The sequence below is a fragment of the Micromys minutus genome (genome assembly GCF_963924665.1).
Source record: "Micromys minutus genome assembly, chromosome: 6".
Classification (NCBI taxonomy): Eukaryota; Metazoa; Chordata; class Mammalia; order Rodentia; family Muridae; genus Micromys; species Micromys minutus.
The window spans coordinates 4,740,069-4,759,110 of record NC_137975.1 but is presented as its reverse complement, the minus strand read 5'-3'; the positions used below and the strand labels follow the sequence as shown (position 1 = coordinate 4,759,110).

Sequence of the window (19,042 nt, the reverse complement as noted above, 5' to 3'; positions counted from 1 at the left end):
CAAATATGAGATTAACTAATTATTATAAGGTACAAATTAAGTATTAAATGTTGATTTTATTATTACTTAAAGTATCTGTGTGTGTGTGTGTGTGTGTGTGTGTGTGTGTGTGTGTGTGTAGCTGTTTGCATGTGTGAGACATGCCTGAGTAGACTGAAAGATGGCGTCACAGCCACGGAGGCTGAAGTGACAGGTGGTTGTGAGGCACAGGTTATGGCATGTGATATCTTCTAGAAGAGTAAGCAACTACCCTCAAAACAAGTACCATCTTTTTGTTACTGCAAGTAATTTTTTAAGGCAAGTTTATCATCGAAATAGTAGCCTGCTAGTTTGGTTAATCTACATGACAATTAAGACCCAAGGGTTCTTCTGATTCCATTTACCCCTCACATGGCTTGGGGTTATTGTAAATGCTACCAGTCCTGGATTTTCACATGGATAATGATCTTAGATTATGATGTTTGTAAAGCAAGCACTTAGCCAACTGAGTCATCCTCTCTTCTAGTGCAATACCTAACACGAAAGAGGTACCCTTGAAGAATCACAAAAGCACTGATTATACATTAAATGCAACTCTGGTTGCATTTTGACACCTTACAGAAACATTTTGTATATGTCTGTGATCATTAATGTCACAAAACATCTGCACTATGTTTTGTGCAATGTTACTGGCAAAAACAAGTGGCCGGGTGATTCAGACACATATGTGTGAGCATGTACACGCTTGCACACTCACTCTCTCTCTCACACACACACACACAGAGAGAAACAGAGACAGAGAGAGACAAAGACAGAGAGAGACAGAGAGATACAGAGGGAGAGGTTCTAATTTTCCTAGAGCCCTTGTTTGTTCTTCCCCAAGGGAAGATGAGGCACTGAACAGAAACTCCTGACAGTATATTCCACACTTGCATGGGTGGGGGGGGAGGGGGTTCTAGTCTTTGCATCCCAATTTTATGACTGCAGCTTCTGTTTAATCTCCTCTGTTTAGAGTCTAATAAAGAGAAGCTCGGAGTCAGTCTCCTCTCACACATACACTAGTTTGAAGTATAGTACTCTGGCTCCTAACCAAGCCAGAAAAGGGAAGGTATATTAATAATTACAGTGGTACTGTCTCTTTTCAGTATTTCCAGTTGAGGGGTAGCTCTCAGACAGTGCTGATCTGGTAACACAGATCTGAGTAAAGAGGAAACTAATTGTCTTGCAAAGCATATTTACAGCTGTATTAACATGTCTCAGCATGTGTTTATTTCCTGAAATCAAACCTCCCTAGCTGACATTTATTCCTGCAGTGGGAGGCTCTTCTTAGCGTGGGTCTCCAGTCTGGTTCTCCAGTTAATACTGCAAGATAGGTAACATCTAAAGATGCCAAAGATATAAATCTAAGCTTAAACAGTGGTTTGTATATACCCATGGAACACCACAGTTTCATAGCTGGCATGTGAGTTCTGGGTGATTAGTTTCACAGTCAAATTTTATACTGCTCCATCTCCCTCTCAGCTTTCTTAATGAATCAAGCATCTGTTATGGCTGTAGTAAGAATGCTAGTAACAGAGAAACTTAGAATTCAGTTGAGTTGTGTTTGGACTCAAGTGTTTTCCTTTTCCTACTGTATGTTGTTGGGAAATCTATGCAATTGTTTTGAAGTTCAGCAACTTGATTTTGTGGGAAAAGGTTATAATTCATAACTTACTATAGTTTTGTTATAGGATAATATGATAATATGCCTACAACAATTAATACAATTTGGAACTATTTTATATGATGAATAAAATACCAGTATTAGATCAGAAATTACATTAGTAATCTCTCCATTTTGCTATGATGAGACTTTTCCTCCTTTTTAGCTTAGTACATCCAGTTGGTATCTAAAGGGCTCATTCCAAATACTTCTGCATAACATCTAGAGATGTTCAAGAATTTAGTCCAAAATATGACAGGACAGTAAATCTCCCCAACATCTCATATGTTAAAAATTCTGAATAAATAACACTTCTAGTGAGTGGGAATAATGGCAAGAAAAATACTCATGTTCAATGCATAAGCAAATTTTTACCTATTTTCTCCAAATGAATAAGGGAAAAAATAAATGGATTTTCAAATAAATTATGACTCTGACCTTTTGATTATAGATACTACTGTGGCGCAATCTTCTAACATATATCATGAAATAAACTACAAGAGTAAAAAAAAAACTATAACTCGGAATTGATGGAGATTCAAAATCATAAAGAATTAACAATTAAATTCACTGAAGGTTAGTATATCAATAGCAATATTCAATAACTGACTGCAATGCATATTAGAATGCAACTGTAAATCAATATAGAAAAATATAAAATAGCCCCACAATACACCTATGTGATGTGAAGTTCAGAGGCATAAGTGAGAGAAGACCAATGGATATAGAATATTTGCCTACAAAATTTTATATACATTTGTGCATGTGGTGTGATTATATCTGTGCATAGGAGAGTTGGTGTGTGTGTGTGTGTGTGTGTGTGTGTGTGTGTGCCTGCTTGTAAATTATGTGGTTGCATATGTAATCATTTATGTGTAAGGAGGCACAAAGTTGACATCAGTTTTACCCTAGATAGTTTTAATTATCAGTCTGACATAGTCTGGAGTCACCAAGAAAAGCTCCTTGAGTAACTGACTAGATTGTGCCTAAGGGCATGTTTAAGGGGATTTTCTTGATTGTTAATTTATGTAGGAAGGGCAGCACACTCCTGCACAGATGAACTCTATTAAAAAGCTTGTTAAGACAATAACCAATCATCAGGCATCATTCTACTCTGCAGTGGTTTCTGCTATTCTTCCTTGGCAGTGAGTGAGATCTTTGGTTAGAGGTAATGCTACAGCAAGCATCCTGTCTTCAGATTCCTCTTTGAATTTCTTCCAAGGATTCCTTCAGTGATGATTTGGAATCTGCAAGCTTAGATAAACACTGCCTCCACTAAGTTGCTTTGGATCAGAGTGTTTTTATCAAAGAAACAGAAGGAAATACTAAAGGTATTGCTCAGTTGCTCTTCACCTGATATGTTACAACAAGCTCTCTTATAGATGAGAAATTTACTATTTGGCTATTCTTGCTAACTAGCTTGCTCTAGGAATGGCCTGTCCCTGCAACCTAAATGTGATACTCTAGACAGCTACTGCACTCTCCTGGAATTTACATGTGTTCTAAGGATCTTAACCTCTCCACTTCTGCTTATGAGGCTAGTATTTATCCCCCTGAGCTATCTTCCTAATCAGGGCACTTAAGTATTGTTAATCACAAACAATCTTACAATACTAACCAGATTTCAAATTTTTATAGGTTAAATTCTTTTCAGAAAAGATAATTTAGCTCTGTATATTGACCTCTATATATAACAAAATCAATATCAAACATAGCTAAATATATAACATTATATTGGTTAACTGCACTTGGCATAACAGACTAGTCAAGTCTAACTACTGTAGTTTTACCAGGCTAAGTACTAATCGTTGGTACACTTTATGTTGTATGATTACATATTATTTATGTTCTTGTTTTAATTAAGTATATTTAATATATACTTCAAATAGTAATATTAATCTCAGTAAAATTAAATGTATTGAAATATTTTATTAACTTACCATAAAGCATGTTTTGATAGCTATTTATGCTAACATATAAAATGTACATAATAAAATAAATATTTTTAAAAGTAACATATTCTAATACTTCTTCCTATGACCAAAAATGAAATTCATAGGGTTGGGGATGTTTCCATGGATGGAGTTCTTACACACAACCATGAGGGCCTGAGTTTGATTCCCAAAATCCCATGTTAAACAAACAAACACGAATAGTGATACATGCTTGTAGTTCCCGCTCTGGAGAGAAGAGACAGGTAGCCTAATCCTCAAGCTCCAGGATAATTAGACATCCTTCCTCATAAGGCTGTATGTATAACACCTAAAAAAACTATTATTCAATGTTGTCCTCAGCCCCTTCCACAACATACAATTGCATATGTACAATTATGTGCATATACACTCACATGTCTTTACAGAAACAATTTCATACACAAAAATAATTTCACATGATGTTTTTTGGTTACTATGACAGAGCATGGTCTTAATATTTATGAAGCTTTTGGTTCCAAAGTCAGTATCTCAAACAATAACAAGAACAACAAAAGTAAATTTAAAAATAATTTTAATGGATCTTAGTGTTAGAGGAACATGTTGAGTTTTACATTTTGGGAAGTATTTTTGCTATAGACTTATCCTCCCAGATTTATTTCTAGACTGCGACTTTGAATGACACCCCAGTATAGACAAAACAGGGAAGTTCATCCTTATCACTCTCAATGTCCCCAACTAACACCTGGATTTCCGTCTTAGTCACTATACTTATCCATTCTCCAGTTCAGTTGAGCTGAGCTGGAACTTCCAGTGAGATCTTAGAAACTGGAGAAAGCCATCGGTGAGAGGAAGGAGGCTAATAGGTCATTACAGTTGTCTGAAAAGATAGCAGGAAAGGTTCTATGGGCAAGAGAATTTTTACAAAGAGAGAACTTACAATGCAAACACTCTCTTATTCTCTTTTAATAAGGATCTGGTCTGAAAAACTTGGGAAACTATTTTTCCGTGTGTGCCTTTGCAATTATTTCTCATAACCCTACAACATGCTAAAACTTCCTGTGCAAAAATGAAAGCTGCAGGGGTTCAAGTTCACAACACCAGTAAATAACATAAGCAAAAACCCTCAGAAAGATTTGTTTGGGTTACAAACCCATCTACTCATCCTTCTCTTTTGCTGAATATTTGAACAAAGCCTGACAGTATGCCTGTATTTAGTCTATGAGAATGGAGACACAGGGTGTCACTTACTGTCCTATCTTCAGCTCCCAAGAACTTTTGCAAATAATGTGTCTATCAAAATAGGACAGTTTTTAATTGTTTGCAGCAACTTGTGTGTGATCAAGTGGAAAATATGCTACGTACACATGTGCATACTTATGTTACAGTAAATGAAAGAGTATAATCTCAGATGTTGTTCAGTCCTGATCTGGATAGGAACTTCAATTGCTAAATTTCAGGCCTTCCATGGTGAGGTACGTTTTAAGGCTGCTTTGAAAATACTAAACAAGAAAAGGCCATGGACAAATATATTTCTTGAAAACACAATTATATCCCTCCATTTTTAATTTCAGGTGTAGGGACCTGCTAGTCATGGCATATATCACATATACAACTGTGTCGGAACCTGCTAGTCATGGCACATATCACATATACAACTGTGTCGGGACCTGTTAGTCATGGCACATGTCACATATACAACTGGTTTGAACATTTGTGCTCACCAAAACTAGCATTATATTTAATTGCCATGAAACCAAATTAAGAGGCAAAAATCTTTCAGAGTTCCACCCTCCTTGTGGATTTAGTGTTTCCAAAGTCCAGTTTCTCATCCTCTTTCCTTTAGTCACAAAGTGTCTCACTCTGTTGGCCTAGTTTATACTGTCACCTTGATATTATACTTCTCATCCTCCAGAAATGTCAGCCCACAACCTGTAAGATGATGTCTCTATGCAGGTGAGGGCAGTCAAAAGATAAGACAAGGCCTGTAATTAAACAGTGAAAAAAATGTGGGATGGAAATTTTAGAGATGGACTGAGAGTACAGAGAGGGAGAAGAAAAGACGATGGAGGAGAAAGAAAACCTAGATCCTTTTGGCTATTAGCGACAGGTAGTTATGAATTTCTTTTATTTTTTTTTTTTTGGTTCAAATTGTTCTACTTTAATTTTAATACTAGTCCAAAACTCACTGATACCATGAACATAGTTTAAATGTAACAAAAAAGAGTTAAACTATATACATTTAAAAAAATGAAAATTTTTTTCTAGACCAAACTCTTCCTATTTATGCAGTTTCTGATTAGAATAACTAAACACATCTTTTTCTCAATTAAATTTAGGATGAAGTAATAGAACTTTCATAGTCAACTTCATAAACTGTCTTTAAGGAAAAAACAATTTTTTACAACTTTATTTTTAAAAAAAGATAAATGTAACTATTAAGTTTTCAATGCATACTATCAAACCTTTAAAAATATCAAGTACTCACTAAAAAATATATTCATACAGTTTTATGTAAAAATTATTTTAAAATCTGAAAAAAGTACTGACAAAAATGTATTGTATAATTTTATGCAAAAAAATGCTTAAAATCTGTACATTTATCTTTGTTTTGTAAAATAAAGTTGTTTAAAAAAATGATGGAAGCCACAACAAAGGTGAAGGGATCCCTGATCGCTTCTCTGGATCCAGCTCTAGAGCAGATCGCACCTAAGTATCTCCAACATCCAACAAGAGGATGAAGCTATTTATATCTGTGGTGTGGATTATAGCATTGGAGGACAATTTGGGTAACCACAATGAACCAGATAAAAAAGGAAGGAAGACAAAAATTATTATTCTCTCTCCCTTCCAAGGTCTTAGCTATCAGAATCTTTGGATGTTTGCTTTTTAATAAAGTAGCTATACCATTGGTCTAGCAATCCTATTAAACTCCTGTAGAAAGGAAGAAAAAAATAGAACTTGTACAGAGTACAATAGTATGTAACAATGATGACTAATAAAATTAGAATATTATGTGTGTACAAAACAAAAGATAAATGTAGAGATTTTAAGCATTTATTGCATAAAATTATACAATACATTTTTGTCAGTACTTGTTTTTTTTTTAAGGTTTGATAGTGTGATTACTATCTTACTAGTTACAATGAGCATAAAGTACATATAAAACAAGATGTAACCTGGAAATAGTCAAAGTTTTCTTGGTGTCTAAAGATTTTTTTTTACAATGAGCAAACAGAACATGTACTACAGAATGTAACCCGAAATTTGTCAATGGGTTCTTAATGGGTAAGGATTGAGAATGACTTTTTTTGTTGTTGTTGTTTTGTTTTCTTTTCTTTTCTTTTTCTCTTGGACTTCACACAGTCTGTGAGTTATGTCTGGGGGAGTGCGAGCCTCAGGGGTTAGCATCCCACTATCAGTGACTGCATATTATGTCTGTTCTTTTGTGACTGGGTTATCTCACTCAGGATGATATTCTATAGATGCAGCCATTTTCTTAAGAATTTGGTTAAGTCATTGTTTCTGATAACTGAGTAGTATTCCATTGTGGAAATGTACCACAATTTTTGTATCCAATCATCTACTGAAGGACATCTGGGTTGTTTTCAGCTTCAGGCTATTATAACTAGAGCTGCTAGGAACATTGTGGTGCATGTATCTTTGTTGTGTATTAAAGTGTCTCTGGGGTATATGCCCAGAAGTGGAATAGCTGGGTCTTAAGGTAGTACTATATCCAATTTTCTGAGGTATTGCCAGACTGATTTCCAGTGTGGTTGTATCAGTTTACAACCCCACCAAGAGTGGAGAAGTGTTCCTCTTTTTCCACAACCTCTCCAGCATCTGTTGTCATCTGAGTTTTGGATCTTGGCCAATCTGACTGGTGTGTGGTAGAATCTCAGGGTTGTTTTGATTTGCATTTCCCTGATGGCTAAGGATGTTGAGCACTTCCTTAGATGTTTCTCAGCCATTCGATATTCCTCAATTGAGAACGTTTAGTTTAGCTCTGTACCCCATTTTTTAATAGGGTTGTTTGATTCTCTGGTGTCTAGCTTTTTGAGTTCCTTGTATACCTTGGATATTAGGCCTCTATCTGATGTGGAGTTGGTAAAGATCTTTTCCCATTCTGTTGGCTGCCGTTTTGTTTTCGTGACAATGTCCTTAGCCTTACAGAAACTTTGCAATCTCCTTAAGTCCCATTTGTTAATCTTTGACCTTAGAGCTAGAGCCACTGGTGTTTTCTTCAGAAAATTTTCTCCTGTGCCTATGTGTTCTAAGGTTTTCCCTACATTCTCATCTAATAGTTTCAGTGTATCTGGTTTAATGTGGAGATCTTTGATCCACTTACACTTGAGCTTTGTAAAGGAGATATGAAAGGATCTATTTTCATTCTTCTGCATGCTGAGTGCCAGTTGGACCATCACAATTTTTACAATAGGCTATCCTTTTTCCATTGAATGTTTACAGCTCCTTTGTCAAAAATCAGGCGACCATATATGTGAGGGCTCATTTCTGGATCTTCTATTCAATTCCATTGATCCACATGCCTATTTCTGTATCAGTACCATGCAGTTTTAACCACAATTGCCTTTTAATATAGCTTGAGGTCAGGGATAGTGATTCCCACAGATGTTTTCTTGTTGTTGAAAATGGATTTCGCTATTCTAGGTCTTTTGTTGTTCCATATGTAATTGCACATTGATCTTTCCAACTCAATGAAGAACGGGGTTGGAATTTTGATGGGACCTGCATTGAATCTGTAATTTGCTTTTGGTAGGATGACCAATTTTAAAATGTTGATCCTTCCAATCCGTGAGCATGGGAGATCTTTCCATTTTCTGAGATCTTCCTCGATTTCCTTCTTTAGAGGTTTGAAGTTCTTGTCGTACAGGTCCGTCACTTGCTTAGTTAGAGTCACACCAAGGTATTTCATAGTTTTTGTGACAATTGTGAAGGGTACCTTTTTCCTAATTTTTTTCTCCACATGTTAGTCCTTTGAGTATGGGAAGGCAACTGATTTGTTTTAGTTCATTTTCTATCCAGCCACTTTGCTGAACTTGTTTATCAGCTGTAGGAGTTCTCTGGTGGAATTTGTGGGGTCACTTAAGTACACTATCATCTCATGGACAAAAAGTGATGTTTTTACTTCTTCCTTTTCGATTTGTATCGCCTTGATCTCCTTTTGCTGTCTAATTGCTCCAGCCAGGACTTCCAGTATTATGTTGAATAGGTAGGGGGAGAGTGGGCAGCCTTGTTGAGTCCCTGATTTTAGTGGGATTGCTTCAAGTTTCCCAACGTTAAGTTTGATGTTGGCTGTTGGTTTGCTGTATATTGCTTTTATTATGTTTAAGTATGGGCTTTGGATTCTTGTTCTTTCCGGGACTTTTAACGTGAATGGGTGATGAATTTTGTCAAATGATTTCACCCCATCTAGTGAGATGACCATGTGATTTTGTTCTTTGAGTTTGTTTATATCATGGATTACATTGATGGATTTCCTTATATTAAACCATCCCAGCATCCCAGGAATGAAGCCTACTTGGTCATGGTGAATGATTGTTTTGATGTGTTCTTGGATTCAGTTTTCACGGATTTTGTTGAGTATTATTGCATCAATGTTCATAAGTGAGATTGGTCTTAAGCTCTCTTTCCTTGTAGGGTCTTTGTGTGGTTTAGGTACGAGGGTTATTGTAGCCTCTAAAAATGAGTTAGATAGTATTCCATCTGATTCTATCTTGTGGAATAGTTTGGAAAGTATTGGTGTTATGTTCGCAATAAATGTCTGATAAAATTCTGCACTGAACCCGACTGGACCTGGGCTTTTTTTGGTTGGGAGGCTTTTGATGACTTCTTCTATTTCTTTAAGTGTTATAGGATTATTTAGATGGTTTACTTGGTCTTGGTTTAATTTTAGGATCTTGTATCTGTCTAGGAATTCATCCATTTCCTCCAGATTTTCCAACTTTGTGGAGTATAGGTTTTTGTAGTAGGATCTGATGATTTCTTGAATTTTCTCAGTTTCTGTTTTTATGTCTCCACTTTCCTTTCTGATTTTGTTAATTTGTATACTCTCTCTTTGCCCTCTAGTTAGTCTGGCTAGGGGTTTATCAATCTTGTTGGTTTTTTCATATAACCAGCTCTTGGTTTTGTTGATTTTTTCAATGGTTCTTTTTCTTTCTATTTGGTCTATTTCTGCCCTAATTTTGACTATTTCTTGCCGTCTAATCTGCTTGGGTGTATCTGCTTCCTTTTGTTCCAAAGCTTTTAGCTGTGCTGTCAAGTTGCTGATGTGAGCTCTCTCCAGTTTCTTTTTGGAAGCACATAGGGCTATGGGTTTTCCTCTCAGTACTGCTTTCATTGCATTCCATAGGTTTGGGTATGTTGTGTTTTTGTTTTCGTTGAATTCTAGAAAATCCTTAATTTCTTGCTTTATTTGTTCTTTGACCCTGTTATAGTTTAACAGAGCGTTGTTTAGTTTCCATGTGTATGTGGGCTTTTGTTGTCTTTGTTGTTGTTAAAGACCAGCCATAGACCATGGTGATCTGAGAGGATGCATGGGAGTATTTCAATCTTCTTATATCCAATTATGTGGTCAATTTTCGAGAAGGTGCCATGGAGTGATGAGAAGAAGGTGTATTCTTTGACTTTAGGGTGATATGTTCCCTAGATATCTATTAATTCCAGTTGGTTCAAAGTCTCTGCTAGTTTTAAAGTGTCCTTGTTCAGTTTCTGTTTCCATGATCGGTCCATTAAATAGACTGAGGTATTAAAGTCTCCCACTATTATTGTGTGGAGTGAAGTGTACTTTTTTATCATTATTAGGGTTTCTTTTATGAATGTGGGTGCTTTTTTCTTTGGAGCATATATGTTAAGGATTTAGAGTTCCTCCTGACAGATTTTCCCGGTAATGAGTAAAAAGTGTCATTCCTTATCTTTTTTGATAAATTTGGTTGGAAATTTACTTTATTCAAAATTAGAATAGCCACTCCAGCTTGCTTCTTGGGGCTGTTTGCTTGGAAGTTTTTTTCCCACACTTTTACTCTGAGATAGTGTCTGTCTTTGTCTCTGAGATGAGTTTCCTCTATGCAGCAAAAGGCTGGATTTTGTTTATGTATCCAGTCAGATAGCCTATGTCTCTTTATTGGGGAGTTGAGTCCATTTATGTTAATAGATATCAAGGAATAGTTGTTTCTGTTTCCTGCTATTATTGCTTTAGTGGGTTGAGTTGTGTCTGTGTCTTTTACTTCTTTTGGTTTTCTTGCTTAGGGGTTTCTTCTTTTTACTAGGATGTATTTCCCCTCATTGTATTGGGTTTTCTGTGATCCTTATACAAGAACAGGAGAAAAAGCAAAAAGAATCAGAAGATTTTAGAGGAAACAAGAAAAATACTCAAAGAACTCAAACACTCGAGGAAAACAGAACCAAAGAGATGAAGGAATGAAAGAAGGAATATAAAACAGAAATTAACACAATAAAGAAAACACTAAAAGAGATAACCCTAAATCTAGAACACCTAAAAAATAATCAGGAGTCACAGATGCAAGCATTCCCAAAAGACTACAAGAGATGGAAGAGAAAATCTCGGGGGCAGAAGACAACATTTTAAACATAGAAAAAACAGTCAGAGAAGATGAAAAAAACAAAAAGCTCCTAACCCAAAATGTCCAGGAGATCCAGGACACAATGAGAAGACCAAACCTAAGGATAATAGGAATAGAAGAGGGAGAAGACTATCAACTAAGAGGCACAGTAAATATTTTCAACAAAATCGTAGAAGAATACGTCCCTAACCTTAAGAATGAGATGAGCAGGAACAAAAAGGAAGCCTTCAGAACTCCAAATAGGATGGACCAGAAAAGAAATACCTCCCGACACATAATAGTCAAAACACCAAGTGCCCAAAGCAAAGAAAGAGTACTAAAAGCAGTAAGGGAAAAAGGTCAGGTAACATATAAAGGCAGACCAATCAGAATCACACCCGATTTCTCAACAGAGACATTGAAAGCCAGAAGAGCCTGGACAGACATCATGCACACCCTAAGAGAGCACAAGTGCCAGCCCAAGCTGCTATACCCAGCAAAATTATCAATCACCATGAATGGATAAATGAAGATATTTCAAGACAAATCTAAATTTACACAATATCTGACTACAAACCCGGCACTATAAGGAATTATAGGTGGAAAACCCAATACAACGTGTGGAACTACATCTCAGTTAAAAAAAGAAAACTCCTAAGCAAGAAAACCAAAAGAAGAAAGAGACACAGACACAACTCAACCTACAAAAGGAATAATAGAAGGAAGCAGAAACCACTATTCCTTGATATCTATTAACATAAATGGTCTCAACTCCCCAATAAAGAAACATAGGCTTTCAAATTGGATTCATAAACAAAACCCAGCATTTTGCTGCATACAGGAAACTCATCTCAGAGACAAAGACAGACACTATCTCAGAGTAAAAGGGTGGGAAAAAAACTTCCAAGCAAACAGCCCAAAGAAACAAGCTGGAGTGGCTATACTAATATCAAATAAAGTGAATTTCCAACTAAAAGTTATCAAAAAAGATAAAGAAGGACACTTTTTACTCATTACAGCAGAAATCTGTTAAGAGGAACTCTCAATCGTTAACATATATGCTTCAAATACAAAATCACACAAATTCATAAAAGAAATGCTAATAAAGATCAAAAAATACATTTCACCCCACATAATAATAGTGGGAGACTCTAATAGCCCACTCTCACCAATCGACAGATCGTGGAAACAGAAACTTAACAAGGACACTGTATAACTAGCAGAAACTATGAACCAACTGGAATTAATAGGTATCTACAGAACGTATCATCCTAAAGTAAAAGAATGTAGCTTCTTATCAGCACCCCATGGCACTTTCACAAAAATTGAACACATAATTGGACACAGAATGAGCCTCAGTCTATATAATAAGATTGAAATACTCCCACGCATCCTCTCAGATCACGATGGTTCAAGGCTGGTCTTTAACAACAACAAAGACAACAAAACTCCAACATACACATGGAAACGAAACAACACTCTGTTAAACAATAGCAGGGTCAAAGAAGAAATAAAGAAATTAAGGATTTTCTAGAATTTAACGAAAATGTAAACACAACATACCCAAACATATGGGATGCAACAAAAGCAGAACTGAGAGGAAAACTCATAGCCCTGAGCACTTCCAAAAGGAAACTGGAAAGAGCATACATCAGCAACTTGACAGCACAACTAAAAGCTCAAGAACAAAAGGAAGAAGATACAACCAAGAGAAGTAGACGGCAAGAAATAATCAAAATTAGTGCAGAAATAGACCAAATAGAAACAAAAAGGAACATTGAATAAATCAACAATACCAAGAGCTGGTTCTTTGAGAAAATCAACAAGATTGATAAACCCCTAGCCAGACTAACTAGAGGGCAAAGAGAGAGTATACAAATTAACAAAATCAGAAAGGAAAGTGGAAAAATATCGACTGAATCTGAGGAAATTCAAGAAATCATCAAATCGTACTACAAAAACCTATACTCCACAAAGTTGGAAAATCTGGAGGAAATGGATGAATTCCTAGACATATACAAGATCCTAAAGTTAAACCAGGATCAGGTATACCATCTAAATACTCCCATAACACCTAAAGAAATGGAAGAAGTCATCAAAACTTCCCAACCAAAAAAAGCCCAGGTCCAGACTGGTTCAGTGCAGAATTTTATCAAACATTTATTGAGGACATAACACCAATACTTTCCAAACAATTCCAAAAGATAGAATCAGATGGAATACTACCTAACTCATTTATAGAGGCTAAAATAACCCTCGTACCTAAACCACACAAAGACCCTACAAGGAAAGAGAGCTTAAGACCAATCTCACTTATGAACATTGATGCAAAAATACTCAACAAAATCCTTGCAAACTGAATCCAAGAACACATCAAAACGATCATTCACCATGACCAAGTAGGCTTCATTCCTGGAATGCCGGGATGGTTTAATATAAGGAAATCCATCAATGTAATCCATGATATAAACAAACTCAAAGAACAAAATCACATGGTCATCTCACTAGATGCTGAGTAATCATTTGACAAAATTCATCACCTATTCATGTTAAAAGTCCCGGAAAGATCAGGAATCCAAGGCCCATACCTAAACATAAGAAAAGCAATATACAGCAAACCAACAGCCAACATCAAACTTAACGGTGGGAAACTTGAAGCAATCCCACTAAAATCAGGGACTCAACAAGGCTGCCCACTCTCGTCCTACCTATTCAACATAGTACTGGAAGTGCTGGCTTGAGCAATTAGACAGCAAAAGGAGATCAAGGGGATACAAATGGGAAAGGAAGAAGTAAAAACATCACTTTTTGTCCATGAGATGATAGTGTACTTAAGTGACCCCACAAATTCCACCAGAGAACTCCTAAGCTGATAAACAATTTCAACAAAATGGCTAGATACAAAATTAACTCAAACAAATAAGTAGCCTTCCTATATTCAAAGGACAAACATTTGAAGAAAGAAATTAGGGAAAAGATATCCTTCACGATAGTCACAAAAACTATGAAGTACCTTGGTATGACTCTAATTAAGCAAGTGAAGGACCTGTATGACAAGAACTTCAAACCTCTAAAGAAGGAAATCAAGGAAGATCTGAGAAAATGGAAAGATCTCCCATGCTCAGGGATTGGAAGTATCAACATTTTAAAAATGGCCATCCTACGAAAAGCAATCTACAGATTCAATGCAACCCCCATCAAAATTCCAACCCAGTTCTTCATTGAGTTGAAAAGATCAATGTGCAATTTCATCTGGAATAACAAAACACCTAGAATAGCGAAATCCATCCTCAACAGCAAGAAAAAATCTGTGGGAATCACTATCCCTGACCTCAAGCTATATTACAAGGCAATTGTGCTGAAAACTGCTTGGTAGTGGTACAGAAATAGGCACTTGGATCTATGGAATACTATAGAAGACCCAGAAATGAGCCCCCACTTATATGGTCACCTGATTTTTGACAAAGGAGCTGTAAACATTCAATGGAAAAATGAAAGCCTATTCAACAAATGGTGTTGGTCCAACTGGCACTCAGCATGCAAAAGAATGAAAATAGACCCTTTCTTATCTCCTTGTAAATAGCTCAAGTGTAAGAGAATCAAAGATCTCCACATTAACCCAGATACACTGAAACTATTAGATGAGAAAGTAGGGAAAACCTTAGAACACATAGGCACAGGAGAAAATTTTCTGAACAAAATACCTATGGCTCTAGCTCTAAGGTCAAAAATTAACCAATGGGACTTAATGAGATTGCAACGTTTCTGTAAGGCTAAGGACACTGTCAAGAAAACAAAATGGCAGCCAACAGAATTGGAAAAGATCTTTACTAACTCCACATCAGATAGAGGCCTAATATCCAAGGTATACAAAGAACTCAAAAAGCTAGACACCAGAGAATCAAACAACCCTATTAAAAAATGGTGTACAGAGCTAAACTAAACGTTCTCAATTGAGGAATATCGAATGGCTGAGAAACATCTAAGGAAGTGCTCAACATCCTTAGCCATCAGGGAAATGCAAATCAAAAAAACCCTGAGAATCTACCACACACCAGTCAGATTGGCCAAGATCCAAAACTCAGATGACAACAGATGCTGGAGAGGTTGTGGAGAAAGAGGAACACTTCTCCACTGTTGGTTGGGTTGTAAACTGATACAACCACTCTGGAAATCAGTCTGGCGATTCCTTAGAAAATTGGACATAGTACTACCTTAAGACCCAGCTATTCCACTTCTAGGCATATACCCCAGAGACACTTTAATACACAACAAAGATATATCTACCACAATGTTTATAGCAGCTCTGTTTATAATAGCCAGAAGCTGGAAAGAACCCAGATGTCCTTCAGTAGATGAATGAATACAAAAATTGTGGTACATTTATACAATGGAGTACTACTCTACCATCAGAAACAATGACTTAAACAAATTCTTAAGAATATGGCGGCATCTAGAGAATATCATCCTGATTGAGATAACCCAGTCACAAAAGAACAGACATAATATGCAGTCACTGATATTGGGATGCTAACCTCAGAGGCTCGAACTGCCCCAGAAACAACTCACAGACTTTTTAAGTTCAAGAAAAACAGAACAAAACAAAAAAAGAAAGTCATGCTCAATCCTTACACACCAAAAAAACGTTTACTAATTCTGGGTTACCTCCTCTTTTACATGTACTTTTTGCTCATTGTAATTAGTAAGGCCTTAATGCAGAGTATCAAACCTTAAAAAAAAAAATGAGGAAAAAAAAGCCAAGCACTGACACAAATGTATTTCTATACATTTATGCAAAAATGTTTAAAATTTTTTTTATTTTTTTATAATAAAGTTTTAAAAAAAAGAAAGTCTTTTTGAGCTCAGGGAACTGGATGCAGATATCATGCAGAAAAACCAGCCTAGTTGTCTGTCCGTTGGTCTCTCCTAAGCATTTATGAACACTTTTTATATAAATGGGGTGGTACCGTTTATGGTTGATCTTTTTCCTATGATTGGGCAAGTATTAGCATTCTTTAGGGAACGACAGAGGCACTGGCTACAGAAGACATGGCCACATTCTGTAGAAACAATGAGATGCCCGTTTTGCACAATCTCAGAGTGTCCATCCATGGGGACCAGACAACTAACAGTACCCAAGCGCATAGGTCCAATGGCTCCTTCATCGTTGGTATTTCGAGGAGTATGGGTAGTCACATACACATCTTTGTCTCTAGACAGTTTCACATAATCACTGATCACCACAGAGCTGTCAGCATGGTCTTGGAGCAACCTCCTTCCATTTCTCCTTGGCCTTCTCTTTTCTTCAACAATCACAACAGAGTCATTATGAGTCAGGTCCACAACAAGGGCTCTAAAGATTCAGAGGTTAGGTCCACCATTTTATCTCCAACAGTTTCTACAAGTTCTATGGGTTCTGCTTCCAAGGAAATCTCAGGAGTTGAAGTTCTTTTCCGAGTTTGCTTCTGAGTTTGTCTAGAATTTACAGTTTCACTACATTGCTTTCTTTGAACATTTTTTGTACTTATTGTGCTCTCTGTCTTCAATCCACAGAAAAGGAAGTGATCTACACCAAGGTTTATGGTGTGGTAGAATGCTCTCAATCTCTCATGCCCGCTGAATACTCATCCTGTGGTTTACAAGTTGGAGCCAACTAGATGTTCAGTATTTGTAAATTCTACTCCAGCAGCTGCTGAGGAGACCAAAACGAGTATCTTATAAGGGATGGATAATTATATGACAGTTTGTCTTGTCTAGGTGGGCAGTTTATGTAAATATCTATTGGCTTTGGGTTTATTGTGTGGACATTTTATTGGGAGAGAATTCAGCAATATAACTCTGATCAATAAATGACAAGCCTCTAGAGTTTTGATTTTACCAGGTTACTGGGAATTAGGACCACACCCACAGGGGGAAAATGTGGAGAATGTGAGCAGTGTCCTCAAAAACAGAGTCTTGAGAAGAGTGGTCTCTACATGGGGCTAGCAATAGAGGCAGTGAGAATTATGGGGCCAGAAAGTAGCTGACATTTGGGTATCAACGCATGGTACCCTTTTCTTTTTTAATTTTTTATTACTTAATGCAACAACAGCCATTTATTCTAAGTTACTCTGTCTCAAATACTCTGTGATTGTAGTACAAGTCGGGTTAGGGAACATAGTCATCAATGAGTTGTACTGTTTCAATGCATTGGTCTGTGCTGTTTCAGAGGGTCTTTAGCAATGAATCCACTGCATGATACAACTCTAGTAAAGGTGTATAGAATGAGTGAGATGGTGAATAATGAAGACAAATAAGGACCAGTCAATCAACCAATTAGCAACCCCACCAAGTTCTTTTCCAGTTTATATTTTGTGTGCAATTGATTTTCTGGGACATTGAAAAATAACTCTAGAACATCTAGATAGACCTTATTCAAAGCAGATTTGAAATGTACCACTCAAGGTAAAATTTCTGTTATGTAAACACTTGGGAGGAACTTTTCTGATGTTTCATAAAAATATTTACATAAGACCTTTATTGTTTATCCAGCCAATTTTTCCAAAGCTATGTGATAGGTAATTACAGGAAAAATATATAGAAATGTGAAGCTTAAATTCTTGTTTGTTACGTGTGTTTAAAACTCATCTAGTAAACTGGTTTTCAGGTTGCTCCCAAATGTAAACATCAAAAAAGTTTGATAAGGATGAGCCAGATGTATATGCTAACTGGAGTGGAACATCATCAGAATCACATTCATGGCAGCATGGGGTCTCTGGATATGAGGAATGCCAGGAGGAAAACATGAACCATCTGGATGCTTTACTCCTAACACAGGATGATAGTAGAGAGTTATATGAGCTCCATACAACATATTTTTTATCTCTCCCCTCCCCCTCCCCTCCTTCTTCCTGTCTTCCTTCCTCTCCCTCCCCCCCCCCCTCTCTCTCACACACACACACACACATACATACCCATACAGTGCAGTTATCTTTATCTGGCTCTGATAACATTTCTATGTCATAGATGATTTTTATAATTACTGTGCATCTGACTTTGTCCATCGTTTAAGCTTTTTTTTAAATCAGGTTTTCGTTTTGCTATACATTGGTATTTTGTGTTCTAACAGAACTGAACATACTCCTTTAAGAAGGTATGAATTCAGTTCCTGTCACAGATTACTTAGAAATCAGAACTAATGCTTTATTATTTTTCTCCTTCAACTGTTAAAGTGCCTGCAATGTAGAAACATTTTGCTTTGCCCGTCCTTAGATGAGCACTGGGAATAGATATGATCAAAAGAGAGCCATACACCATAGTTTTCTCACAGACCATTTCTAAATATAAATATATGAACAAATATACTGCAGGACAAGCTTCATTAAGAGTCTAGCACAGCACAAAATACTTCCATATTTGTCCAGCCTTTCATACTCCCCTCACAACAGCTTTAGGAGGGTCTAATCTCCAAGAATCAGTTGCTCTCACAGCAATAACAACCATTTTTCTCACTGGCTTTTCCCACCTATGACATTTCTACGAACAAATTTTTCAACTTTATTTATCAGCAAATCTGTGAAAAATGGCCCCTGTCGAGGAACAGATGCAGAGGAAAACATTGTGTGTCTTGTGACATTACGTATGGTGAGTTTAAAGGATGGGTTTTAAACAACCAATCTAAATTAAAATCATTGCCAAAATCAATGATAAAAATGGGAAAACTTCAAATCAGAAAGGAAGAGGTGTCCTTCGAACTTCCATCTTGAATAAGGAGGTTGTTCCCTTTGGTATCTCTGTTCTTACTCAATAATACTGACAGAGAAAACACCAGGGCATAGGAGCTTGTCATTCCCAATTCTTAGATCTTTTTT

General features: G+C 36.6%; 1 pseudogene across 1 annotated transcript; it reads right to left on the bottom strand.

Annotated features, from left to right (window-relative positions):
* Positions 1-5,516: 5,516 nt before the first annotated feature.
* Positions 5,517-18,235, bottom strand: LOC308421686 (E3 ubiquitin-protein ligase RNF4-like; annotated as a pseudogene). Its single transcript has 3 exons — positions 18,146-18,235; positions 16,090-16,732; positions 5,517-5,597 (listed from the first exon to the last, which is right to left on the bottom strand). The product of its transcript is annotated as an E3 ubiquitin-protein ligase RNF4-like (transcript).
* Positions 18,236-19,042: the final 807 nt, after the last annotated feature.